At 40.5% G+C, this 27373-nt stretch overlaps 1 long non-coding RNA gene across 1 annotated transcript; it reads right to left on the bottom strand.

Annotated features, from left to right (window-relative positions):
- Positions 1–1096: 1096 nt before the first annotated feature.
- On the bottom strand, positions 1097–26975 carry LOC137631488 (uncharacterized). Its single transcript, XR_011041892.1, has 4 exons — positions 26852–26975; positions 21388–21478; positions 16019–16113; positions 1097–1163 (listed from the first exon to the last, which is right to left on the bottom strand). It is a non-coding gene; the product is annotated as an uncharacterized lncRNA (long non-coding RNA).
- Positions 26976–27373: the final 398 nt, after the last annotated feature.

Here is a 27373-nt window from a genome sequence, read left to right as displayed (position 1 = left end):
TCCTAAAGTTGTCAAGGAGAGAGAGAAATCCTAAACTTGTCAAGGAGAGAGAGAATCCTAAACTTGTCAAGGAGAGAGAGAATCCTAAACTTGTCAAGGGGAGAGAGAGAGAGAGAGAGAGAGAGAGAGAGAGAGAGAGAGAGAGAGAGAGAGAGAGAGAGAGAGACTAACAATAAAAAATTGAATACTTATTAGATGAAAATCTAAATACCAAAACTCAGGGATACCTTTCGTAGATAACAATTACACTGTATCCAGTTAAACTTTCCCTGGTGCTCCCCCTACTGCTAACCCCTCATCTAACCCCCTCCTCCCTTCCCTCCTTTGGGCTATCTCTATCCTTTATATACATATGACAGATTAAAATTCAGAAACTATTCACTTGTGAACAGATGGGGAAAGTAAATTGATATAATTTATGTGGCTTTTTTTTTATAATTGATCCATTGGTCTGTGTTAAAGAAATATGGAAGGATTTTTCCCCTAATGCATTTGGGCAACATTGGAAAGAAGTGTATGATAGGAATTGGTTATTTTATACTTAAATTTTCCCTGAAAGACAAATATCCATACAAAATGTGTAAAAAAAACTTTATCCAGTCAGTTGAATCTAACATATCTAGGAGTTGAGAGGAAATTGCTTCAAAAAGGTATGTGAATCTATTAATATTCAAAACCGTGTTTGACGTTAATGTGAAAGAAATACAATATTATGTAATAAGAGAGAATATTGAAGGGACAGAATCAATAGTATAGCAATAAATTGTCAATGTAACTTATTTAATAGTGTGCAAAATGTTTATATAAGTACAAAATCGATTCCATTACTTTACTAATGAAAAAGTACAAATCAATTACTAATGTCTTGCTTTGAGGCCTCGTTTAAAGTACCAAACAATAATACTAACAAAAAAATCGACAACTGTGAATGGTACTTGTTGTTATTTTTAAAATATAAAACACATTATTTAAAGATATACATTTTTCTTTCGCCTTGTTAGAACTTCTGGACATTTATTCAAAATTATTTCTGTATTTTTCTGTAGATGATCTTTTAACGTGGTATTTCTATTTTTTTTCTTTTTTGACGAAAAGCTGCCGTGAAACTTCATCAGAGAAGGTGGCTGTACTCTCTTCTAGTTGCTCTATTATTCAATTCACTCCTGAAAAGAGAAAAAAGTAATTAACTTTGCGTGTTACACTGTTTACATATTTTAATGCATACTTAATTAACAATCTACTGTAACACTAATACAATGGATTCTTAAAACATGATCTGAGTAGACCAAATACAATGGACAAAACCTTTAATGATGAATGCAATTAATGACGGACAAGATGGAGTTTCTTGAAATATGACAAATTTCTAAGTAACTTGTATTGTTCCTAACTATAAAACAAAACTTTGTGCTCTTTACTATGGACATATTGTTATGGCATAGCTAGATATTAACAATTTAATGCGAGGTATAACAATCCACCACTATTTAGGGTAGCAAGGGAGTAGACCAGCCACCCCACTTGCACCATTCACATGTACGCCCCAACCAATGACCTCTCCATCCACTTACTCCTATGTTCGAGGCACCAGTTAGGTGATAACAGAGGCAAGGTGAATGCAACTAAACTTTATTAAACAGACATTGAGTTTAAATACCAGAACTTGAAGTCACAAAAATTCAAAGAAAATTACGCATAAGTTATTAAGTTTATGAAGGGTGGTTTTTATCAACAGTTCAGGGAAGAGCTAGTGATAACAAGCAAATCCGTTACAGCGTGCAAGGGTGTATGAAACACATGCGGTACAATATCAAGGTACACTCGTGCATCACCAAGATAGTCCCCATAGCTGGAGAAACGATCAGACTTCATCTTCAGTAGAACCTTGCTCGCCTGCCTCGTGGGCTGGGATTGAGTGTGCGCCTTAGCATCGTGAATGGGCCAGAGGCCTCACGTGGCAAATTTCCACAAGGTTCATGAGTTGCCTTGCTCGTTCCTGTTGTAGAAACTCCCAAAAGGCAAGCGTTCGAAACAGCTTGACCATGCAAATACCTCTAGAGGCCAGCCCATGCCACCAGGACAGCATGTGCAGCCTGAGAAGCCCGTAGAACTTACCTGCCCACCTAACTAGCGAGTGCAAGACTACAAGCAAAACTCTCCTGCCCAACTAGGGTCTGTTCATTCATGTACCTAGCAAACAATAGGATGAGGGGGCTCTTTCCCAAAGGGCTCGGAGCCCGAGGCCATGACCCCGAAGTATCTGGTCTCCTGAGACTCGTAGAGGTTCAACGTGTACTTGGAACATGGTGACAAAAGGGCTATGATGTGAATTAGCCAGAGGCTGCCATCATCAAAATGCTCCCAACGGCTCAGTTTGGAGGAGCTGGAGTGAGGTAAAAATAATTTGATGCCTGTTGGGAGGTACCCGAGGGGAGGAATCATCAAGTAAGGCTGCCTTTTTGCTTTGGCGAGATGGATGACCTACCTCAAAAGGTGGAAGAACTCAGCATTTCTCCTACCAAGGAAACTAGCATGCTGAGCAATCTCATATCACTGGGTAAGCTCTGCGCAGTAAGCAAGCTCAGTCAGTTCACTCACTACCAGAGAAATTGCGAACCTTGCGGAAATTCCAAAGATAATCTGCTGGCAACTCCGCTGGGCAAGAAGTTGCAGAAAGTGTGAGATCTTTCAGAACACCACCCTAGAGGCTCGAATGGGGGAAGCCGAAGCAACCCCTGTTGAGGCAAAGAGAAATAAAGTTTCTCTTGTTGAGGGAACCGAGCGTGCTAAGCAAGCTCATCTAGCCCTATAACTGCAAAGGGATAATGGGATTGGCAGGCACTTCAAGGAAAACCTGCCACAAATTCCTCTGCTGCTGAGTTGCAGAGAACACCCTCGCAAGTGAAGAGAGGCTAAAGACAGCCCCTACAGAGGCAGGGAGGGGAAACTAAGTTTTTCGTGTCAAGGGAACCCAGAGAGTGGTGCAAGCTTAGGCCGCTGAACGCACTCGGCACGCTGAGCAAGCTCAGCTGGTCCATTCATGCCAAAGGGATTGCAGTGCCAACATGCACTATAGAGAGAACCTGCCAGCAACTCTACTGCCATGGAGTTGTGGAGAATGCATCAGCGGGGGCCACAAGATCTTCTAGATGGAAAAACCACTTCAGAGTTAAGGGGGGAAGGCCGAGGCCAAGCCCTACGGAGGCATGTGTGTGCAGCTGCTGTGTCCCACGAATCAGCGTAACACAAAAACCCCAAGGAAGACCAGAGTTGAGGCAAGCATCAAAGTGATACTCACTTTTGGCCCTAGCCGCTGCCACTCCACTAACAAAAGTGACAAGGCCCACGGCAGCCAAGGGTTTTCCAGGGGTTAAATGGTCAACCATCTTGTTCGTTTGTCCTTTGGAGAAGAGTGAAACTGGCTGAGGGGAAGAAACGCAGCGCTGGAGAAGAGTGAAACTGGCTGAGGGGAAGAAACGCAGTGCTGGAGAAGAGTGAAACTGGCTGATTGGAAGGAACGCAGCGCTGGAGAAGAGTGAAACTGGCTGAGGGGAAGGAACGCAGCGCTGGAGAAGAGTCAAACTGGCTGAGGGGAAGGAACGCAGCACTGGAGAAGGAAAACTTCCTTCGTTGTTTACTCCCGATCCCCAGGGGAAGTCTGAATATAGGCATGTCATCTGCAAGTAGGGCCATGGGAACGAGGCTCTTGTCACCTTAACCAACTTAAAGATTATGCTTGAGCGACCTTAATGCCAATGCAAACTCGCATATCGGTGGCCTACCAAGAATGACACCTGAAAATAAGAAAATAAATGAGCTTATAGCCAGTTGTAATTAGGGTTAATGGGAGAGAGAGACGAAACATCTGCACTCCACCGAGCCAAAAACAAAAAGTGACATAGTACACAGTGTGTGTGAGTGGGGGTGGCTGGTCTACCAGCTATGTTACCTCCGCTAACTAGCAGCGGGTTGTTATACCTCGCATAAAATGTTTATGACTAGTTTCCAGCTACGCCATAACAATACCTCCATAGCAAAGAGTGAAAGGGTTTGTATTCATGTTAAAACTGAGAAATTAGGACATTTTAAAAATGTCTTCACAAATCAGATATATCCTTTGCATACACATGAGAGTATTCCATCATCATTTTGCCATGATTAAATAAATTTAATAAACTTTATTAACCCATCACAATAATGTGCTAACTATCCTGTTCACTAATCATGTAACTACAAGGCCTCTATTGAGCCTATCCTTCCAATCTTATTTTTTCAGAGAGTAATTTCTTATAAAATCTAGACATAACCTACTTGGGAAAAAAAATATGTTATAGCTAAATCGCCTGTGGTAGCTCATCATTTGACTAACCGGTCCTATCTGTATCCACTGACAGACCTATGCTGCCTTAACCCACTACCACTACCTTAATTTAACTATATGACTACCGAAAGTAACACTAACCCATTTACAAATATAGCGTACCATAAAGATTATTGTATTCAGATTGAATGATTGACCTGGCCTACATTAATCTAGGGATAAACATATCCTCCTGCATTTCAGCAACTACTGTATCCTATGTCAGTTTATTAGGTGACTTAACCTACCATACCATAGGATTACCTCTCCATTCTGTTTTAAATTTGGAAAATATCAGTTATCTAAGCTATCCATTATGTTTTCCATTAAAGTCTGTAATAGTTTGAAGGAATCTCTGGCATTATAAACCCTTCCAGCATTTATCTTACATTCATATCAAACAACTACATTTATTCCTAATATTTGCTTCATCTTAGTTTAGCATGTTATCTAATGAATTTGTAAGAATAACCTTCAAGTAATATATGGTGAACTTTTAATACCTGTGTTCACTGAGGTGAGATTCACTTATGATTTATATCAAAATGCAAATTCAGTAAAATGCACAGCTAGAATATCAGATTATAATTACATAGCTAACAAAACTTTAGTGTATTGGAAATAAGACCAATCGCATTTTGATTTTTCAGATCAAAATTACACGAAAATTACAAGTTTCATAAAATTACACATTATTGCCTTAATTCAAAATGAATAAATAACCCTGCTTGTCTTACCTAGTTAAAATGATTACTCTAGCCTATTCTCAAGGACTAAAACAAAGGTTGATTAATTGTAAAATTAGTCTTCTTTCATCTATGAAATATTCTAAACGAATATCATACAAACTCGTTCTCTCTGAATTTGATGACCAAGCCTGCCTTAAATGATAATGCTTAGTAATTAACAATTAATAAAAGTATTAATATTATTATTATCATTATTATTATTATTATTACTTGATAAGCTACAAACCTAGTTGGAAAAGTAGGATTTTATAAGCCCAGGGGCTGGCTCGAACAGGGAAAATAGCCCAGTGAGGAATGGAAACAAGGAAAAATATAATATTTTAAGAACAGTACCATTAAAATAAATATTTCCTATATAAACTATAAAAACTTTAACAAAACAAGAGGAAGAGAAATAAGATGGAATAGTGCGCCCGAGTGTACCCTCAAGCAAGAGAACTCTAATCAAAGACAGTGGAAGACCATGGTACAGAGGCTATGATACTACCCAAGACTAGAGAACAATGGCTGGAATTTGGAATGCAATACAACAAATGCTGTCGGTCACCAATGTTACTTAAATCCACTGATTATTGTGTATAACAGCAGCTCATCAATTCCTAACTTTTTAGATCAATAACTAACCTATTAAGTCTCAATCAACAGCATTCTAATTCTTTAGTGTTTGTGCAGAAGAGAAATCTCTGGGGATAGGACAGACTACATAGTATCAGAATCAACTTCTTTAGGAATCTCTGTGCCCTAAAATTTCTTATTTAAGTGACCCCATTTCTAATCATCATCATCTTTGTCTGTATCTTTTCCCACTTTTGTGTGGGGTCGATGTAAATGTCATATCATGTGAGCTTAATGTCAAAGAATAAAGTAAGAATTTTAGTATATCTCTTTGGTCAATTATTTGCAAAAACATTCTTAACTTCCTGTAGTTATACTGGGATAACTTTTGTAAAGGCTATTAACATATATAATATCAACTAATCAAACGGATATTATGAATAGCAACCATTCCTCATACAAATATATGAAACCTAATTCTTAGAGATGTAGCAAAAAAAAAAATAACTAATATCTAAAATACAAATTTATGAAAACATTGATCATATAAAAATATCTAATATAAACATGAATTAATTAACCAAACTAAATTTCTTATACTGTCATAATAAACCTGCTTGCCAGTTTTCCTGTATTCCTCGAGTTAAGTAAACCACTTTAATTCAATGATGTAAATTATTCTACCTCAATCTGCATCCAACTTATCATATTTCAAACTAATGTCTATCTTTTCTACCTCAATCTAATGCCCAATTTAATCGTCCTAGTACATACACTTGCTGATCATTTTCATATTCCTAAGAAACATACTTTGTCAATTTAGATAAATCTAATACATGTTTACACAATCTGCTAGGGAATGTTTATACTAAAACACTTGGGAGTTAACACTTCAATGACCTTATAAAATGACTAAGCAAATCAACTTTAAATATGGCAATCCATGACATTGTAAGTGTTATACTAAATTCGCTTAATTCTGTGCATATGTTGTAAATATACATTTTTAAAAGTAATTTGTATCTTTCCCAGCCCTTCAAACTTGAGTCTTTTAATTAGGGAAACTGTTTCAGCATGAGCTGGAATCGGCCATTAAAGTTGGATAATGACCAGTTATTCAACTGGCGTGGAAGAAAGGCATGGAGACCCACTCCCTTTAGTTGGAGATTCTTCACTTTTGATCTTCAGCTCAAGTTATTTGTATTTGTTCCTATGAGTCATACTAACCCTATTTCTATAATTAAAAAGACCCAGTGCTTGGTGGACTGGATATCCCCTAGAACCAAAACTGGAAGATCCTATTTTCATCCCTGTAAGGGATCAATGCTTGATCTGTAGAGAAGCGAAGTAAGGACGACTGCCACCCCATATCCTTCTATCATGTGGATGAAAGACTGATAGGACCTGGGTTTTACATGAGTACATGTACTCGATCATCACTGGAAAACCCTTTCCCTGAAAGGGACATCAGAGTCAGATACCAAGTATGATGATCAATAGGTTGGTACTGCATAAGATCCACCATCCACTCTACATTTAAACGACAAGGAGATATACTATTTTAGTATAGGAGCGATACTTCTTTAAACTTTAAGAATAGTGCACTGAAGTGAAACTTGCCAGCATCTGGTCCGACCAGCAAGTAAAGTTTGAAATGCTTTTGTCCCGGTGCCTCCTGAGGGTTAGGAATGGAGGACTTTCTGAAGCGAAAATTGCCAGCTTCTGGTCCGGCCAGCAAGTAAAGTTTTGACTGCTTTGTCCCGGTGCCTGCTGAAGGTTAAGAATGGAGGAATTGACACACACACACACACACACACACACACACACACACACACACACACACACACACTCTCTCTCTCTCTCTCTCTCTCTCTCTCTCTCTCTCTCTAGATATATATATATATATATATATATATATATATACTCTCTCTCTCTCTCTCTCTCTCTCTCTCTCTCTCTCTCTCTCTCTCTAGATATATATATATATATATATATATATATATATATATATATATATATATACATATATATATATATATATATACATATATATATATATATATATATATATATATATATATATATATATATATATATATATATATTGTCAACAGGTTTTTGTTGATTCGTAATTGTTTATCGTAGCATACCTTATAAATTATTCATTATAGAATACTTCTTGTGTCAAAGGAAACAAATGGATATTTTCATTATATCTCTGTATAACGTAAATTCCCTTATTACTGTTGAGTAGTTTTATATCTTTCAACGGCTATTTATCGTAGAATTGTTACGAAATAAGTCACTTGAATGAATATATAACTGCTTTACCATACCTTATAATAAAAAAAATTATAGAATATTTGTGTCAAAGGAAATAAAAAGATATTTTTATTAAATTTCTGTGCAACGTAAGTTCATTACTAACAAGTAGTTATATATCTTTTGATGGCTATTTATCCTGGAATTATAACAGAATAATATAATCACTTTAATGAATATAAAGTTTCTTTTACACAAAATCACAGTGCTTTACCATTATTTAAATAATTACATAAAACGTTTTTTTTTTTTTTATCATTCTATAACCACTTATCAATGCATAGAAATACATGTCGATTGTTTAGAAATAAATAAATTGGAGATTAAAGTAAACTATGGAAAAAAATATTCTGTAATCAGCAGTAAAACAAATAAACATGGAAATGTAGCTTATTATAGGATAAATGAGCGAGTATATCTGATGATGACAAATCTCGTATAGATCTCCAGTAGCAAATCCACGGCCTTGTAGCGAAAGGGTTAAACAGGGGTTACCTTTAAACATTTAAACTGGTTACTGGGGGAGCGATAGCCTTAGCCATCAACTATCATGAAGGGCATACCTGAAGACCTAAGTTAGCTCAAAGGTCAAACTCACTGCCAACAGTTCACATGGTCACAGGCAAAGTACCTTCAGCTTCTAGAAGGAAGTGGCAAATATCAGAGTTTCTCAATACCAATGCAACATGAAAAGCTTTTTGGTGTAGATCAGTCTTTTCCTAAAAACCTCAGCCTACTCCCTGGGGACAAATCCAGGGGCATATGCATAGGTGCAGCAGCATCAGTAGCCCCCGCCCTTCCCGAGGACACAGAAGCAATGAAAGACTTCATCGGAGTCACCTTTGGCGTTACCAAGTACAACCCGACAAACACAGGTGTAAGCCTGCCACTGCTCCAGAGACTATGTTTCATGCTCGGAAGCCAACATGACAGCAAACAGTCATGCCCCCTCCAAGAAGCATAGAGCGAGTGAGGATCCACACCCAGTTTAGCCATAAACCAGATGCAATGTCCTTCATCCTCCAGCTAACACAAACTTCTTACTTCCATTCCATCACTAAAGCCCCCCTGACACTTGCACGCATTCGTGGCACGCACTGGCACGCATTGATGCGCGAACTCGCGTGAACGAGCCGTGAAAATGTCGTGAACAGTGCGGAAACTCGCGTGCCAGAGCGTACCAATGCGTGCCATGCGGGCCCAAAACTTTGAAATGTTTAAAGTTTGTGGCACGCATTGGCACGCACTAAATGGCCGTGAACGATGCGCCAACTGGAGTGAACTGGAGTGAACAGTGAGGGAACTGGCGTGAACTGGAGTGAACTGGAGTGAACGATGCGGGAAGTGGCGTGAACTTTATAATGAAGAGAAACAAAAAGGAAACGAAAATATTAATGAAAAGGAAAGAAAAATAAACCTAGTAAATTTTTATATTTGCTGTTTTAATGTGAAAAAAAAATGATATCTTATTTCAAACTATTTCTATAACTTTATAATGAAGAGAAACAAAAAGGAAACGAAAAAATTAATGAAAAGGAAAGAAAAATAAACCTAATAAATTTTTATATTTGCTGTTTTAATGTGAAACAAAATTATATCTTAAAAATTCAAACTATTTCTATAACTTTATAATGAAGAGAAACAAAAAGGAAACGAAAAAATTAATGAAAAGGAAAGAAAAATAAGCCTAATAAATTTTCATATTTGCTGTTTTAATGTGAAAAAAAATTATATCTTATTTCAAACTATTTTTATAACTTTATAATGAAGAGAAACAAAAAGGATACGAAAAAATTAATGAAAAGGAAAGAAAAATAAACCTAATAAATTTTTATATTTGCTGTTTGAATGTAAAAATAAAATGATGTCTTATTTCAAACTATTTCTATAACTTTATAATGAAGAGAAACAAAAAGGAAACGAAAAAATTAATGAAAAGGAAAGAAAAATGAACCTAATAATTGTTTATATTTGCCGTTTGAATGTAAATATAAAATGATGTCTTATTTCATGCACACACTTATTTTCCTCTATTACCAATCAAGACCCAAAACTTTTGTTTTGAATAAAAATGAACTGAAAAATAAACCCAAGAAATTTTTAAGTTTGCTGTTTGAATGTAAAAATAAAATGATGTTTTATTTCATCAACATACTTATTCTTCTTTATTACCTTAAAATGAAGGGCAAAACAAATTTTTTCTGTTTGCAGTTTTAATGTAAAAATAAAATGATTTCTTATTTCAACACACTTTTTTCTCTATTACCTTAAAATCAACAGCCTAAAAACTTTTCATGTTTGCTGCTTTTAATGTTAAAATAAAATGCTTTCTTAATACTTGTACATATTTCATGTCTGCTATTTATATGTAAATCAAATGCTTTTTTATTGAAACTAAAATAAAGGGCAACAAAAAATACAAACGAAAAAGATACGTTTCTTCTCCTCAATACAATGGTGTCTCTGACAGAAAGCATTGTTGTCTCTTCCGAACCCAATCCAAGAATGTCCTCGGGTTGGAGAAGCCCCGTTTTTATATGGAGTGGCCAATTCGTGAACTGGCGTGAACTGGCGTGACCAATGCGGAAACGATGCGGAATGATGAGTGAACTCGCGTGAACGTGTCGTGAACGATGCGCGAACTACGCGTGCCAATTCGTGCCATCGCGTGAACGTCGCGTGAACGTCGCGTGAACGATGCGCGAACTGGAGTGAACTGGTCGTGAACAGTGCGCGAAAAACACCAGTGCGTGCCAAAAAGTGGCACGCACTGGCGCGCATCAATGCGTGCCAGTGCGTGGCAAAAATGCGCGCAAGTGTCAGGGGGGCTTAACAATCACTCGGTGAGAGAAAAGTTTTTAAAGCTTTGCAGGCAGCTGCCTATACTTGTGTGTTCGATAGGAGCCAAACAAAAGGGAGGAACCTCAAATTGGAAATGGCCCCACACCCTGGCCAGGTAGATAACTGCTTTTTATCCAACTTTAATGACTGATTCCACCTTATACTGAATCTCCCTAATCAAAAGAAGAGGGTTTGTATGACAAGTACAAACAAAAGGCTATAAATATGGGCCCCAAAACATGATAAATACAGGAATCTAAATTTTCCATTAGGTGCACAATAAATAACTAATTATGTGAGAATATTTGAAATGAAGGTCTTTAATTAAACAAAATATCCCTAATTATAAAAAGTAATTTGTATTTTTCCTAACTACACATACAAACCTGAGTCCTTTGATAAGAGTACCGTATGCTCTCAGAAAAGCAGAATATTGCTGTTAGAATTATTACAAAGTGGAGGTAGTTACTGGCAGTTGGTGGGTAAGTTGCGCCCACCGACAGGACATTAAGCCCCCACTTTGACCTTAACCTATGACTTGATTATTATTATTATTATTATTATTACTTGCTAAGCTACAGCCCTAGTTGGAAAAGCAGGATGCTATAAGCCCAGGGGCTCCAGCAAGGAAAATAGCCAGGTGAGGAAAGGAAAGAAGGGAAAATAAAATATTCTATGAACAGTAACATTAAAATTAATATTTCCTATATATACTATCAAAAACTTAACAAAACAAGAGGAAGAGAAATTAGATAAAATAGTATGCCCGAGTGTACCCTCAAGCAAGAGAACTCTAACCCAAGACAGTGGAAGACCATGGTACAGAGGCTATGGCACTACCCAAGACTAGAGAACAATGGTTTCATTTCGGAGTGTCCTCCTCCTAGAAGAGCTGCTTACCATAGCTAAAGAGTCTCTTCTACCCTTACCAAGAGGAAAGTGGCCAATGAACAATTACAGTACAGTAGTTAACCCCTTGGGTGAAGAAGAATTGTTAGGTAATCTCAGCGTTGTCAGGCGTATGAGGACAGAGGAGAATTTGTAAAGAATAGGCCAGACTATTCAATGCATGTGTAGGCAAAAGGAAAATGAACCATAACCAGAGAGATGGATCCAATGTAGTATTGTCTGGCCAGTCAAAGGACCCCATGACACTTTAGCAGTAGTATCTCAACGGGTGGCTAGTGCATTGGCCAACCTACTAACTCGAAGGGGGATTGAGGCAGGAAGTGTAACAAAGAACTCAAGTTTGTACAGTCAGGAAAAAAAAAAAAGAAAAGTTTGTACAGTCAGGAAAAAAAAATTAAAGTTTGTACAGTCAGGAAAAAAAAGAAAAGTTTGTACAGCCAGAAAAAAAAAAAAGTTTGTACAGTCAGAAAAAAAAAAGTTTGTACAGTCAGAAAAAAAAGTTTGTACAGTCAGAAAAAAAAGTTTGTACAGTTAGGAAAAAAAAGAACAAGTTTGTACAGTTAGGAAAAAAAAGAACAAGTTTGTACAGTTAGGAAAAAAAGAACAAGTTTGTACAGTTAGGAAAAAAAGAGATTTTAAAATGTTGTGATTCGTTCGTAAACAAATTCCTATCCCTTAAAAGGAGATTTATCCTTTGGAAGGAGAAAGTCCATATAACCAAACTGGTTGGTTTACTTTCCCAGGAAATGTCAAAGCATTTTGTCCTCTATAGAAGCAGAAGTGAAGACTCCTGTCCACCTCCTCATTATCAGGGTCTTTAGAATTGGAATTTAAAGAAATATTGAAAAATGCAAATCAGAAATTGGCAAGGTCATATAAAATTTGGAAATCAAATCGCCTGAAATTACATATTAAAATCAGGCTATATTATTATTATTATTATTATTATTATTATTATTATTAATAATTGCTAAGCTACAACCCTAGTTGGAAAAGCAGAATGCTCTAAGCCCAGGAGCCCCAACAGGAAAAATAACCCAGTGAGGAAAGGAAACAAGGAGAAAAAAATATTTTAAGGACAGCACCATTAAAATAAATAATTCTTATATGAACTATAAATAATCAGTTTAGTGAGGTCGGTGTTACTGTATGGACACGAGTCGTTGTATGACAATGAAACAATATCCAACATATTCTGTAGATTTGAGAACAAAGCCCTCAGAAGAATATTAGGCGTGAAATGGCAGGACAGGATTAGAAATGAAACTATAAGAGATTACTCTAGTGCCATATGTGGATGAGATCATGGTGAGGGGTAGGAGTTGGTTTGGTCATGCTCTTCACACTCCCCTAGAAATATTAGTTCACCAAACATTTAATTGCACTCCACAAACCACTAGAAGAGTTGGAAGACCTAGCCCTACATGGCTGAGGAATATGAAGCGTGAAGCCGGAGATGATGAAAGGAGAAATATTGATTTAAAAGCTCAAGATAGAGACAACTGGCGAAATCTAACCGAGGCCCTTGGCGTCAATAGGCATTGGAGATGATGATGATGATGATGAAGAAGTGGAGGCACTATCCAAGGCTGGTAGACTGTCAAGGAAGTAACAGTGCTTGTATAAAGGACATATTTCTGAATTTATGGTCATTTATGAGAAAAGTGTTTGCATATATTAACCCATCCTCCCACTCATCTGGGAGGACAGGGGAGGATACTAAATACCAATAGGTCACATAAGTCTTATGCTGGAGCTTAAAGATGCAATGCAATTCCTGGAATTCTACTTTTCCATTCTGATGTCTGCTTTCTTCTTTGGGAAAAGGACTACGTTCCCCAAACATTGGTGGACTCCATACGGAAATTGCCATATCCTATCTCACACATATGACTTTTTAAGGTACAGTCACCCTATTGGCTTAGTAATTAATGCATTAAGTCTGAGTACTTTTCCCTTATCGCAAGGCTTGTCAAGTTGTTGGTCTTGTTACCGAATAAAACAGACACTGTCTAGGTATTTGAGCCACAGTGATGTGGAGGCTGACAATGAAGGCAGCCTCCATGGTAGTGCACACAGGCATCAATATTGTCATATCATCCTCTTGTTTGTAAACTTCCATCAGGGTCCTTGTTATCCTTATTTGACTGGGTAGAAAGTAGGGCATTCTGCTCAAGAGAGATCTTAATATGACCACATCTAACCAGCACGATGTTCCAAAGAGCAACTCACGGGCAACTTTAATCGTTGATGGGTGCTAAAATGACAATCAATGAAGGTCCTTGTTTCCCTGTTGAGAGCTATGGTGTGTCCCCAAAGTTAATGAAGCCGCAAGTGAACCTATACCCTGAAGAATGTGGGCTCCTCCTTGTGATTCCCTGCTTATTCTGGTCCTGGCTGGGAATGGATCAACGATGTTTCAGGTCTTGTTTTGACACACGAGAGATGTCTCAATACGTAGCTCATGAAAATTCTTGTTAGTGTATCCATGAATGAGAACGATAACAGAATAAGTAAAACTATAGACGAAAGCATGACAGCTAGAAGGTTTAACTTCTGAGAGGCCAAGCTGCTCTTATCTCCCATGCCCTCTGAGAATACCAAGTGTTTTAGCTTCGGAGCTGAATAGAAGTCTTAACAATGATAGCGTTTAAGCAATGACTGGTATGTCGATGAACGTATGAGCGTTCAAGAGCAATGCTGTGATGTCATTAGCTTCAACTCAATGTGAGGACTGGTGAAAAGGAACTGGTGGAAATGTCTCCATGCGGGAAAAGGTTTCATAATGTTGACTAGCCTTGGGGCCCTGAGAAGATAGGTCTCAGAACATGGAAAATTTTTATGTAGACTGGTCTTTCAGGGTAGGAAGATTTCTATGCATGAATGGAATTCTGCACTTAGAAGGATCTTATTCTGACAGAATATAACATTAAAGAGAAGGTGACAGGTGGCTCCTGTGACTCGAACATTATGAAAACCTGGGGGATAGGTCAGAGGAGTTCAATTGCATGGCGTCTGATCATGGTAAATCCGAGAGAGCAGTCCGAGTATGAAGGGCTGAGTGCATGAAGACTGAACATGCTTTCACAATGAGTGTGGAAACGCGACATATGGAGACATGGTGATTGGACTCGCGTAGCTGATCATACTGTGATGATGTGTGTAGAAACATAGCGCGTGGAGCACAATCATGTGGAAACCTGGTAAGTGAAGCCCATTCACGTGAACTAATTCTGGGGAAATGTCAGCTGGGAAAGAGATGAGAATGTCTGCTAATAACATCAGGCTCACTGTTCATTGATCATAAGCTCACCGACGACCCTGTTGCTGGGCTGTTGTCTACCTAGATAATGTCTGATCATAAGCTCACCGACGACCCTGTTGCTGGGCTGTTGTCTACCTAGATAATGTCTGCAATTCTCTAAAGAAAAAAGAAAAAAGGGCAGCACCCTAAATGCTGATCAAGGAGTGTGTGCTCGGTCTCGTATGAGATCAGGCACCGGTAGATGCATTAACACCTGAGCAATACACAAAAACTCCTCCATTTTGGGTATATTCCCGGTAAGTGCCACTTTTCCTGTTAAGTACCTCTCTCCATTGAGTACGGAGAAATCGTTAAAAGAAACTTAACTTGCACTGATTGCTTTTCTTAAATGACATCATCTTTGGGAATCAAACTGTTGTCTAAAAAAAAAAAAAAACTGGATATCGACAGGACTGCATAGACAACTGTTATACAGCTTCAGTAATTTAGAAACAACTGATAATCCTTTCTTTTTTAATATCCTTCATACAAAGCAATTGCCATCTAATTTATCTAAAAACAAAAAGATGAGTATGCCAGAAGTACGTCTATTATCAAGCAGCTAAAAGCAAAGTGGCCTCTTACGAGGGTAGAGCTTACTAGCCACCCGAGAGTAACTGCCACCACCTCATTATAAATTTCAACAACTGCATCTAGCAAGACTGAAAGCACACCCCTATTAAAAGACCATGAGTTGTATTTGTGTAGGAACAAATAGGCAATTGACTAATTGTCAGAATATCACGTTTAATATGTACTTTGATTTGAAAGAGGATGTCCTTCAAATAGGGACATCAGGTACTGTTCTGGTTAGTTAGGAAGTTAAGACAAATTTCTGATATTAAATCCTAACCTAATATTTTGTACATAGTCACCATAGATTTAACTCTGCTGAAAATATACATTATATTCAATTAAATGAAATTAAAATTTCATCCTCTTGACTTCTAAGAATTGAAAATCCCTTATTTAACTTACCTCATGATACCATAGTTAAAGTGCATAGTGATGACTTAGGACGTAGTTTCATTTAGTTTTCTTCATATCTTAAGAGCTCCAACTATTAGGCATACCTGAAAGAAATATTCAAAATTTAATACAACAGAAAATTTATTTTAGCATATATTATAGAATGCATTTTTTCAGATATGGAGTAGATATTTAAAACAGCTCTTATTTACTGCCCATACTGGTTGACTATTTAAAGATTATATTGACTTCTATAGTACAACTGGATTTTAATAAACTTTATCAGATCCCTGCAATACCTAGATCGAGGTATTTTTGTAATCTAGAAAGATTGTTCATGTTATTATTTTTCATGTCATATTAAAGAATTTTTAAATGCAGTCTGAATAATCAGGTTGATAAACCCAATAATTATCTTATTAAGCCTCACAACAATGATTTATGGCACCCAAAGTCACATTCTGAGGATGGGTGATTTCCGAGTGCAGTAAGATTCTGGGTCGTATAAGATCTTGTCTCCTATGTTAGGACAAGTTGGTAAATGTAGATCTGCTGAATCATAGAATTTCATGGTTTCTATGTAGGTAATTTTGGGTATTTTTATTGACATTCCTGGTCATTGTAAATTACTTTAATGAAGGGAAAGGGAGGGAAGGGGGAAGGACAGGGTAGGGGGTTAGACAGGGTAGGGGGTTAGACAGGGTAGGGGGTTGGACAGGGTAGGGGGTTGGACAGGGTAGGGGGTTGGACAGGGTAGAGGGTTGGACAGGGTAGAGGGTAAGAGAGGTAGGGGGAAGAAAAGGGCAGGGGACGGAAGGGGTACGGGGAAGGAAGGGGTAGTAGGGAGTAGGTTGAAGAAAGGAAGAAAGGGGTAATGGAAAGAAAGGGGAAGGAGGGATTAGGTCAAAGAAAGTGAGTGGGAAGAAAGGAGTAGGGGGGAAGAAAGGAGTAGGGGGGAAGAAAGGTGTAGGGGGAAGAAAGGAGTAGGGGGAAGAAAGGTGTAGGGGGAAGAAAGGTGTAGGGGGAAGAAAGGTGTAGGGGGAAGAAAAGTGTAGGGGGAAGAAAAGTGTAGGGGGAAGAAAGGGGTAGGGGATGAAAGGAATAGGGGGGAGGAAGGGATAGGGGGATGAAAGGGATAGGGGGAAGAAAGGGATAGGGGGGAAAAAGGGGTTGAGGGTAGGAAGGATGGGGGGAAGGAAGGTGTGGGGGGAAGGAAGGTGTAGGGGGAATGAAGGTATACGGGGAAGGAAGGGGTAGAGAAAGAAGGGGGTAGGGCGAAGATGGGGTAGGAGGAAGAAACGGTAGGGGAAAGAAACGGTAGGGGAAAGAAATGGTAGGGGAAAGAAATGGTAGGGGAAGAAATGGTAGGGGAAGAAATGGTAGGGGAAGAAAGGGGTAGGGGAAGAAAGGGGTAGGGGAAGAAAGGGGTAGGGGTTAGAAAGGGGCAGGGGGAAGAAAGGGGTAGGGGAAGAAAGGGGTAGGGGTTAGAAAGGGGCAGGGGGAAGAAAGGAGTAGGGGTTAGAAAGGGGCGGGGGAAAGAAAGGGGTAAGAGGAAGAAAGGGTAAGGGGGAAAGAAAGGGGTAAGAGGAAGAAAGGGTAAGGGGAAAAGGGATATGGGGGAGAAAGGGGAAGAAGGGAGTAGGTTGACGAAAGGGGGAGAAAGGGGAAGAAGGGAGTAGGTTGACGAAAGGGGGAGAAAGGGGAAGAAGGGAGTAGGTTGACGAAAGGGGTAGGGGGAAGAAAGGGGAAAGGCGAGGAGGTCAAGGAAAGAGGTAGGGGGAAGAAAGGGGAAGGGGGAGTAGGTCGAAGAAAGTAGCAGGGGGAGGTCAAAGAAAGGAGTAAGGGGAAGAAAGGGGAAGGGGGAGTAGGTCGAAGAAAGGAGTAGGGAGAAGAAAGAGGAAGGGGAGAGGAGGTCAAAGAAAGGAGCAGGGGGAGGAGGTCGAAGAAAGGAGTAGGGGGAGGAGGTCGAAGAAAGGAGCAGGGGGAGGAGGTCGAAGAAAGGAGTAGGGGGAGGAGGTCAAAGAAAGGAGTAGGAGGAAGAAAGGAGTAGGGGGAAGAAGGGAGTAGGGGGGAGTAGGTCGAAGAAAGGAGTAGGGGGAAGAAAGGAGTAGGGGGAATAAAGGAGTAGGGGAAGAAAGGGGAAGGGGGGAGTAGGTCGAAGAAAGTAGCAGGGGGAGGTCAAAGAAAGGAGTAAGGGGAAGAAAGGGGAAGGGGGAGTGTGTCGAAGAAAGTAGCAGGGGGAGGTCAAAGAAAGGAGTAAGGGGAAGAAAGGGGAAGAAAGGGGAAGGGGGAGTAGGTCGAAGAAAGGAGTAGGGAGAAGAAAGAGGAAGGGGAGAGGAGGTCAAAGAAAGGAGCAGGGGGAGGAGGTCGAAGAAAGGGGAGGGGGGAAGAGGTCGAAGAGAGGAGCAGGGGGAGGAGGTCGAAGTAAGGAGCAGGGGGAGGAGGTCGAAGAGAGGAGTAGGGGGAAGAAAGGGGAGGGGGGTAGAGGTCGAAGAAAGGAGCAGGGGGAGGAGGTCGAAGAAAGGAGTAAGGGGAAGAAAGGGGAAGGGGGAGTAGGTCAAAGAATGGAGCAGGGGGAGGAGGTCGAAGAAAGGAGTAGGGGGGAAGAAAGGGGAGGGGGGAGTAAGTCGAAGAAAGGAGCACGAGAGGAGGTCGAAGAAAGGAGTAGGGGAAGAAAGGGGGAAGGGGGAGTAGGTCAAAGAAAGGAGTAGGGGTAAGAAAGGGGGAAGGGGGAGTAGGTCAAAGAAAGGTGTAGGGGGAAGAAAGGGGGAAGGGGGAGTAGGTCGAAGAAGGGGGAAGGGGGAGTAGGTCGAAGAAAGTAGCAGGGGGAGGAGGTCGAAGAAAGGAGTAGGGGGAAGAAAGGGGAAGGGGGAAGAGGTCGAAGAAAGGAGCAGGGGGAGGAGGTCGAAGAAAGGAGTAGGGGGAAGAAAGGGGGAAGGGGGAGTAGGTCAAAGAAAGGTGTAGGGGGAAGAAAGGGGGAAGGGGGAGTAGGTCGAAGAAGGGGGAAGGGGGAGTAGGTCGAAGAAAGTAGCAGGGGGAGGAGGTCGAAGAAAGGAGTAGGGGGAAGAAAGGGGAAGGGGGAGGAGGTCGAAGAAAGGAGCAGGGGGAGGAGGTCGAAGAAAGGAGTAGGGGGAAGAAAGGGGGAAGGGGGAGTAGGTCAAAGAAAGGTGTAGGGGGAAGAAAGGGGGAAGGGGGAGTAGGTCGAAGAAGGGGGAAGGGGGAGTAGGTCGAAGAAAGTAGCAGGGGGAGGAGGTCGAAGAAAGGAGTAGGGGGAAGAAAGGGGAAGGGGGAAGAGGTCGAAGAAAGGAGCAGGGGGAGGAGGTCGAAGAAAGGAGTAGGGGTAAGAAAGGGGGAAGGGGGAAGAGGTCGAAGAAAGGAGCAGGGGGAGGAGGTCGAAGAAAGGAGTAGGGGTAAGAAAGGGGGAAGGGGGAAGAGGTCGAAGAAAGGAGCAGGGGGAGGAGGTCGAAGAAAGGAGTAGGGGTAAGAAAGGGGGAAGGGGGAGTAGGTCAAAGAAAGGTGTAGGGGGAAGAAAGGGGGAAGGGGGAGTAGGTCGAAGAAGGGGGAAGGGGGAGTAGGTCGAAGAAAGGAGCAGGGGGAGGAGGTCGAAGAAAGGAGTAGGGGGAAGAAAGGGGAAGGGGGAAGAGGTCGAAGAAAGGAGCAGGGGGAGGAGGTCGAAGAAAGGAGTAGGGGGAAGAAAGGGGAAGGGGGAAGAGGTCGAAGAAAGGAGCAGGGGGAGGAGGTCGAAGAAAGGAGTAGGGGGAAGAAAGGGGAAGGGGGAAGAGGTCGAAGAAAGGAGCAGGGGGAGGAGGTCGAAGAAAGGAGTAGGGGGAAGAAAGGGGAAGGGGGAAGAGGTCGAAGAAAGGAGCAGGGGGAGGAGGTCGAAGAAAGGAGCAGGGGGAGGAGGTCGAAGAAAGGAGTAGGGGGAAGAAAGGGGGAAGGGGGAGTAGGTCAAAGAAAGGAGTAGGGGTAAGAAAGGGGGAAGGGGGAGTAGGTCAAAGAAAGGTGTAGGGGGAAGAAAGGGGGAAGGGGGAGTAGGTCGAAGAAGGGGGAAGGGGGAGTAGGTCGAAGAAAGGAGCAGGGGGAGGAGGTCGAAGAAAGGAGTAGGGGGAAGAAAGGGGAAGGGGGAGTAGGTCGAAGAAAGGGGTAGGGGGAAGACAGGGGAATGGGGGAAGTAGGTCAAATAAAGGGGAAGGGGGAGTAGGTAGAAGATAGGGGAAGGGGGGAGTAGGTCGAGAAAAGGGGAAGGGGGAGTAGGTAGGAGAAAGGGGAAGGGGGGAGCAGGTTGAAGAAAGGGGAAGGGGGAGTAGGTAGGAGAAAGGGGAAGGGGGGAGTAGGTTGAAGAAAGGGGAAGGGAGAGGAGGTTAAAGAAAGGGGAAGGGAGAGGAGGTTAAAGAAAGGGGAAGGGAGAGGAGGTTAAAGAAAGGGGAAGGGAGAGGAGGTTAAAGAAAGGGGAAGGGAGAGGAGGTTAAAGAAAGGGGAAGGGAGAGGAGGTTAAAGAAAGGGGAAGGGAGAGGAGGTTAAAGAAAGGGGAAGGGAGAGGAGGTCGAAGAAAGGGGGAGGAGGTCGAAGAAAGGGGTGGGGGAAGACAGGGGAATGGGGGAAGTAGGTAGAAGAAAGGGGAAGGGGGGAGTAGGTCGAAGAAAGGGGAAGGGGGGAGTAGGTCGAGAAAGGGGAAGGGGGAGGAGGTTGAAGAAAGGGGTAGGGGGAAGACAGGGGAATGGGGGAAGTAGGTCAAAGAAAGGGGAAGGGGGGAGTAGGTCGAAGAAAGGGGAAGGGGGGAGTAGGTCGAGAAAGGGGAAGGGGGAGGAGGTTGAAGAAAGGGGTAGGGGGAAGACAGGGGAATGGGGGAAGTAGGTCAAAGAAAGGGGAAGGGGGGAGTAGGTCGAAGAAAGGGGAAGGGGGAGGAGGTCGAAGAAAGGGTAAGGGGGGGAGGTCGAAGAAAGGGGGAGGAGGTCGAAGAAAGGGGTAGGGGGAAGACAGGGGAAGGGGGGAGTAGGTCGAAGAAAGGGGTAGAGGGAAGACAGGGGAATGGCAGAAGTAGGTCAAAGAAGGGGGAAGTAGGTCAAAGAAGGGGGAAGTAGGTCAAAGAAGGGGGGAGTAGGTCGAAAAAGGGGGAAGGGGGGAGTAGGTCGAAGAAAGGGGAAGGGGGAGGTCGTCGAAGAAAGGGGTAGGGGGAAGACAGGGGAATGGTGGAAGTAGGTCAAAGAAAGGGGAAGGGGGGAGTAGGTCGAAGAAAGGGGAAGGGGGTAGTAGGTCGAAGAAAGGGGCAGTGGGAGGGAAGTGGTAGAAGAAGGAAAATATACATCCTATTCAGTTAATTCAATTCAAAATTTCATCCAATTAACTTCTAAGAATTACAAATCCTTTATTACTCTTACCTCAAGATACCATAGTTAAAGTGCATAGTGGTGGCTTAGGACGTTTCATTAGATTTTCTTCATATTTTTGAGCTCCAACCATTAGGCATACCTGAAAGAAATATTTAAAATTTAATATGGAAAAATTATATGGTTTTACTGAAAATGCTTAAATATTGCTAGCATATAATTTTGAATTAAAGAACAAGTATACTGCATATTTAAAACAAGAGCTCTCATATACTGCTCATACTGGATGAACAATTCAAAAGATTGTTGCCTTCTATAATAGGCCTCATCTGGATTTGAATAAGCTTCATCAGATCAAATCATCCCTGCAATACTTATATTGAACAGTTTACCATTTTAGATTGTTAAAAGGATTTTAGGATTTTTTCATGTTCTATTGAGAAATTTTGAAATATAGCACGAATAAGTTGATTAACCAAATACACACCTCATTATGCTCAACAACAATGATTCATGGCACCCAAGTTACATTCTGAGGATGGGCGATTTTCAAGTACAGTAAGATTATCAGTCATGTTAGGCTAAGTTGGTAAAAGTAGATCAGCTGAATCCTAGAATTTCATGGTTTCTATATATTTATCTATAATATTTTTATTAACAATCTTGTTTATGGTAAATTACTTTCATCTGATTTTTTTAGGAAACAGACCTATACCGTGTAAACATATGGAAAAAAAATGTCCCCTTACAAATGAAACTAGACATTAGCCTGTAATTTATAATGCAGTATATGTGAAGACGTAACAATATTGCTTTTCCTAAATCTCTAATGTATCGCCAAAATGGCCCATCATAACCATTTTTTTACTCCAGTTTACAGTATGGAATGTGAATTTTCTTGCCCAAATACGAGTACATAGGTATCTATTTTCATTTTTTAACCTTTGGAAATCCAATTTGAAAACAAATAGATACTTCAATGTTATAATACAGCTGTTATGAGTTAAGATAATACTTTAAAGTAGAATCAGTTATTATTAATCACTAATAAAAAGACTGGGAGTTCAGTCTAGTCTTTGAGATATGGAAGATTTTGGCTATGGAAGACTGGCTATCAGGTTCATAAAATTTCAAGTACTGTACTGCACCAACATTTTTGGCTAGATATGTACAAAACACAAGATTATCCAGTGGAAATAAATAGATGTATATTTAAAACTTAACCTCACACAAATATGACTCTCTAGATATTTTTCATTCACAGTTTTGTTCTTTCCAATAGATAATTCGTCAATGTAAATTTCCTTGAAATCCTTAACTGTTGCAAAATAATCTACTTGCCCTTCCCTTCAAAACGGAGCCTAAACCAGTAAACAAGGGTGTAAGGGGAAGCACAGGCCTCCCTCCACTGTTAAGTAAGGACACAACAATTTAAATCAGGTTAGGCTAGGCTGGGCTACATTAGGTTAGTATATGCACCTATTAGCATATATTAACACTAACACAGGCTGCATATACAACAGAAAATGTGGTTATCTGTTGATTCAAGGACCATTTGGAGCTAAGTATTTGAGCCCTTCTCCTCAAATTTTCCTCCGTCCATCTGAGGATTCTCACAGCTAGCCGGCATAGGTGCTGCGAAAAGACATTTCATTATTTGTGTTGGACACTACTGTAGTGTTGTCGCTCATAAGCACTACGTAATGCTCTGAAAGGAGCCGATGGATGTACTTGAGGGCCAGGTAGGCTGCCCTCTTTTCCAGGAGACTATGTGGCACCGCCTTTCGGATTCAGACCCAACCGCGGATGTCGTCTGGTGTAACAGATGAGCCAACCACCATTCTTTTAATGTGTCTGTGAAGGGCAAAAAATCCAGGGGAGGAAACAAAAGCTCTACTCCTCTGAGGAGGTTAGTCTCTAACACCACCAACTTGGGTCTCTCTTCTGCTCATGTACCACAGGTACAAGAGTACTCAGTGAGTCTACGTGCTGAGACCAGATGGTCTTCAGCTGTCATGACCAAATGAAGATACTACTGCGGAGCACTAATTTCTTGAGAGATGTTAGCTGCCTCAACTGTTATGCCACTAGTATGCTAGCCATTAGTCTCTCAAGAGAAAGTTCTGGGCTATCTCTGTCTCTTTATCCAATCCTTGGATGGTACTCAATTCCCTGATGGAAAAGACCTTGCCTATTGTGGTCTTGACCAAAGGTGGAGCAGTCTGACGATGGCTGGTCTGTGAAGAGGAAGCTATCTCCCTTGAAAAGGAACCTGCCGTTCTTCGCAAAGGAGTGTTGGCAAGGCAGAGGCTGGTAAGGTGAGCTGGCTTGCGCACCTCTTCCAGTTTGTCCTGCTAGCAGTGCATGCTTGTAAGGCCAAAACTGGAAAAGTGTGCCTTACTCATTTCTTACAGGTAATTACTACCTGTGTGCTTGTGAGGAGAGTCCGTGTTTACAGAGAGAAAGCTGGTAGAGCACACCCCTTCTAGTTCGCTAACAGCAAGTGTGTACTTGTAAGGCGAGAGCTGGAACTGCGCACTGGTTTGTGACCCTTTCATAGTTCGCACAGGCAACAAATCTACCCATCAGTGGTGTCAAGGGGAATGTGTGCATTGGTGAGGTTAGAGTTCATAGAGCACGGTGGCATGCATGCGTTTCTCAGCTTGATCTGGTAAGGTGTAGTCTACCTATGTGCATCTGTCTCCCTGAGCACACTTGCGGCGTAGAACTCGCCTTTACTCCGGACCACGCTTCAATGCTTCTTGCGTGTGCGAGTCTTGACGGAAAGACTCGGCCAAGAGAGCACTTGGCTGAGGTTTTTCAATGGTAAGCGCCAGCGAGGTTTTTCAACAGCAAGCGTCAGCGAGGTTTTTCAATGGCAAGCTCTAGCGAAGTTTTTTAATGGCAAGCGCCAGCAAAGGGCATTGGATGTTACCTTTACGGCTAGATCCAGTAGCGCACACTAGCGCTAGGGAGGAGTGTCTCGCAAACTCTCCATGGTTATTAAGGCAAGGTGGGGTTCTGTAAACCCGAGGGTCTCACAAATACGCTATGAGGTTTTGAGTGGGGAAAATCTGCTGGGGAAACAGCATACAGTACAATAGTTAAAACAAACATTTTCTTTTCCATACATCATGTTCTTGGGCGTATAATAAATCCATGAAAAACTGCACAAATTATCTATAATCTATACTAACGGTATACTTTTCATTTATTTGTTGACATTCTACAGGTCGGTTGTATTTGCTCCCGTTCGTTCGTTTGTACATACCAGTTTTAGATCTTCTGCGCATAAACCTCACCCCCTTATTTTTACCAATAGGATTACTCGTTCCCTTATAACCCCTCCCCACTTTTCCCCAATTCATTCATGTAATTTTACCAGCAACATTCAAGTATTCTACTTGACCTAATACAACTGTACCCTACCTTTTATGCAATACCCACAAGTACATATTACATTCTATGTAAGGATTACTCGTTTTTTTATAAACACTCTTCATTTTCACCCAGTTCATTCAAGTATCCATCTTGACCTGACCCATCCAATACCATATTTACCCATTCTTTTATGCAATACCCACATGGACATATTGCGTTTTATCCTAACCATTCTTCTAATACCATATGTTTATGGAATCTCCACATGGACATATTTTTTTACCTTAGGTATTCAGGTATACTACAAGTCTTGACCCCTCTTAATAAAGTTACCCTATCACGTGCCCATACGTTTGAAAAGTTTCCACAGGGGGGGTTAATTTTCCCTCCCCCTTTCCTTATCAGTTAAAGTGTTAGCATCAGTCCCTTCCCAACCCTTTGTCCGTGTTAAGCCTTTCGTGTGTTATTATGGAACTTCCGATACGAACGTGTAATGGTTTTAGTTATCCATACTTAGAAGCCGCAGGGAAGTTTCATAGAAATTACCATGGTACACCAGATGCAATGAACACTTTCCTTAAATAGCATAACGGTATACCCCTAAAGTTACGGTGCCTGAAGCATCATTCCTGGTTATCAATTATACCCAACCTTTGACGTCTCAATCACAAAGCAAGTTATTATTTTGATAATAGTATAGAACACCACGCTCTCCATTTACTCCAATATAATGGAATCCTGCAGTTCTCAACTTCTTGCACAGTAATTAGGGGGTTATTTAAATTCTGGGAAAGCAATAATTAGCAAGATATGTTGAAGAGGGGGGAAGGGGTTATAAAAATTAAATAGCTCGGTTTCCTCACTAAACGACTTGGAACTGACATGTCAACATCGTCAACCAAACAGAATTCGTGATGCCAGCGTACATAAACAGAAGTTCATGATGCCAGCGTACATTTGATTTACTGTATATTCAAAATATACCTAATCAAAAATGGATTAATTACGAAAAAGTACCCTTAAAATATGCAATTTACAAATAGTGACACTTTTGAGTAATCACAATTCTTGATTAAGTATATTTTGAATATACAGAATATCAAATGTACGCTGGCATCACGAACTTCTGTTTATGTACGCTGGCATCACGATCTGTTTGGTTGACTATGTTGACGTCAGTTCCATGTCGTATAGTGAGGAAACCGAGCTATTTTCTTTTTATAACCCCTTCTCCCCTCTTCAACATATCTTGCTAATTATTGCTTTCCTAGAATTTAAATAACCACCTAATTACTGTACAAGAAGGTGAGAACTGCAGGATTACATTATACTGGAGTAAATGGAGAGCGTGGTGTTCTATATTATTACCATTATTTTTACATTAAGTTTAATATCTGGTTAGTGAATGCAGTTCATTATGAAAGTTATATTGATGTTAATGTGTGCACCTCAACATTACTGCTTGCCAGTACATACGGAGCTTGATGTTTTTATTTTTCGGCGAGCAAAGCGTGCCCATGGCGGAACAAGAAACATTACATTTAGGTTGACATTTTGAACTGATATATGTTTTCCTGTAGTAAATAATGGGATTTCACGAATTTGACTTTATTTTAATTGACAGTTTTAGCCAGTGTGTGGTATTGAAATTAGTCTATGTTAGTTCAACTGGTTGTTCTGTTTGTTTGAAATTGAAATGAAGGTCAAATTTGGTTAAATCACGTTATTTAATAGAGGAATACATCAATTTTCAATTCGAAATGTTGCCCCGACCTTAAATACAATTTGACAGTTTTCTGGATATAACTAAAGCAGTCACAAGAAAGCATGGTCTTAAGCCTATGCTCATTAGATATACTTTTAAATCATATATAATTGCTGTTCTATTTATACATAGGCTTAAAACGCAGCCTAACCAACGAAAATATAACTTTATTTCACTGTATAATGACTCAACCTATGAAATTAAACGTTGGTGTAATGTAGGGCGATTCAAAATGGAGAATGGGTAGGCTACAACTATGAAACTTCAGCTTTTTAAATTGCATTTAACATTTTTTCTCTTTGTTTACTTCACTAACAGAAAAACTGACGCTTTACATGACCTATTTACAGCAATTTCATAATTACCTACCCTCAGGAAATCGAAAAAAAGCGGGATTTCGGACGTAGTTTCTTCAGAAAACGAACTGACTGGACAACGAATCAGGATTCTGGCTCAGCTGGCTGTAGCCGCTGCCTGTAACACACTAATGCGGAGGAATACATTATGGTGGAGGGGGGAGTTTGCTTTTGGTTGCTATAATTTACATGAAATGGGGTTCCTGTTTAACCCTGTCCTCTCATTTATATATTTTCATTTATTTATAGTTAAAAGGGGGGAATTTAGATTGCATTTATATAATAAAATATAGATAAGAGATGCCCTTTGAATTTGTATGTTGAATATCGGGACTACTTTTCTGAGTGTTTACATTTTCCTTTTTTTTCTCTGTGATTTTTTTTTTTATTTATAACGGCTCCCTAACAAATTTGTACGGCCTAAGGCCCTAAGGAATCAACACGATAATTTGCTTGGATTCGTAAAAGTATGATATTTTCGTCATTTTCAGTTTCCATAAAAAACCTAATTTTGAGAAATAAGCAATAGAGGATT

The sequence above is a fragment of the Palaemon carinicauda genome, chromosome 39 (assembly GCF_036898095.1).
Source record: "Palaemon carinicauda isolate YSFRI2023 chromosome 39, ASM3689809v2, whole genome shotgun sequence".
Classification (NCBI taxonomy): Eukaryota; Metazoa; Arthropoda; class Malacostraca; order Decapoda; family Palaemonidae; genus Palaemon; species Palaemon carinicauda.
This window is presented reverse-complemented; position numbering and strand designations above follow the sequence as displayed.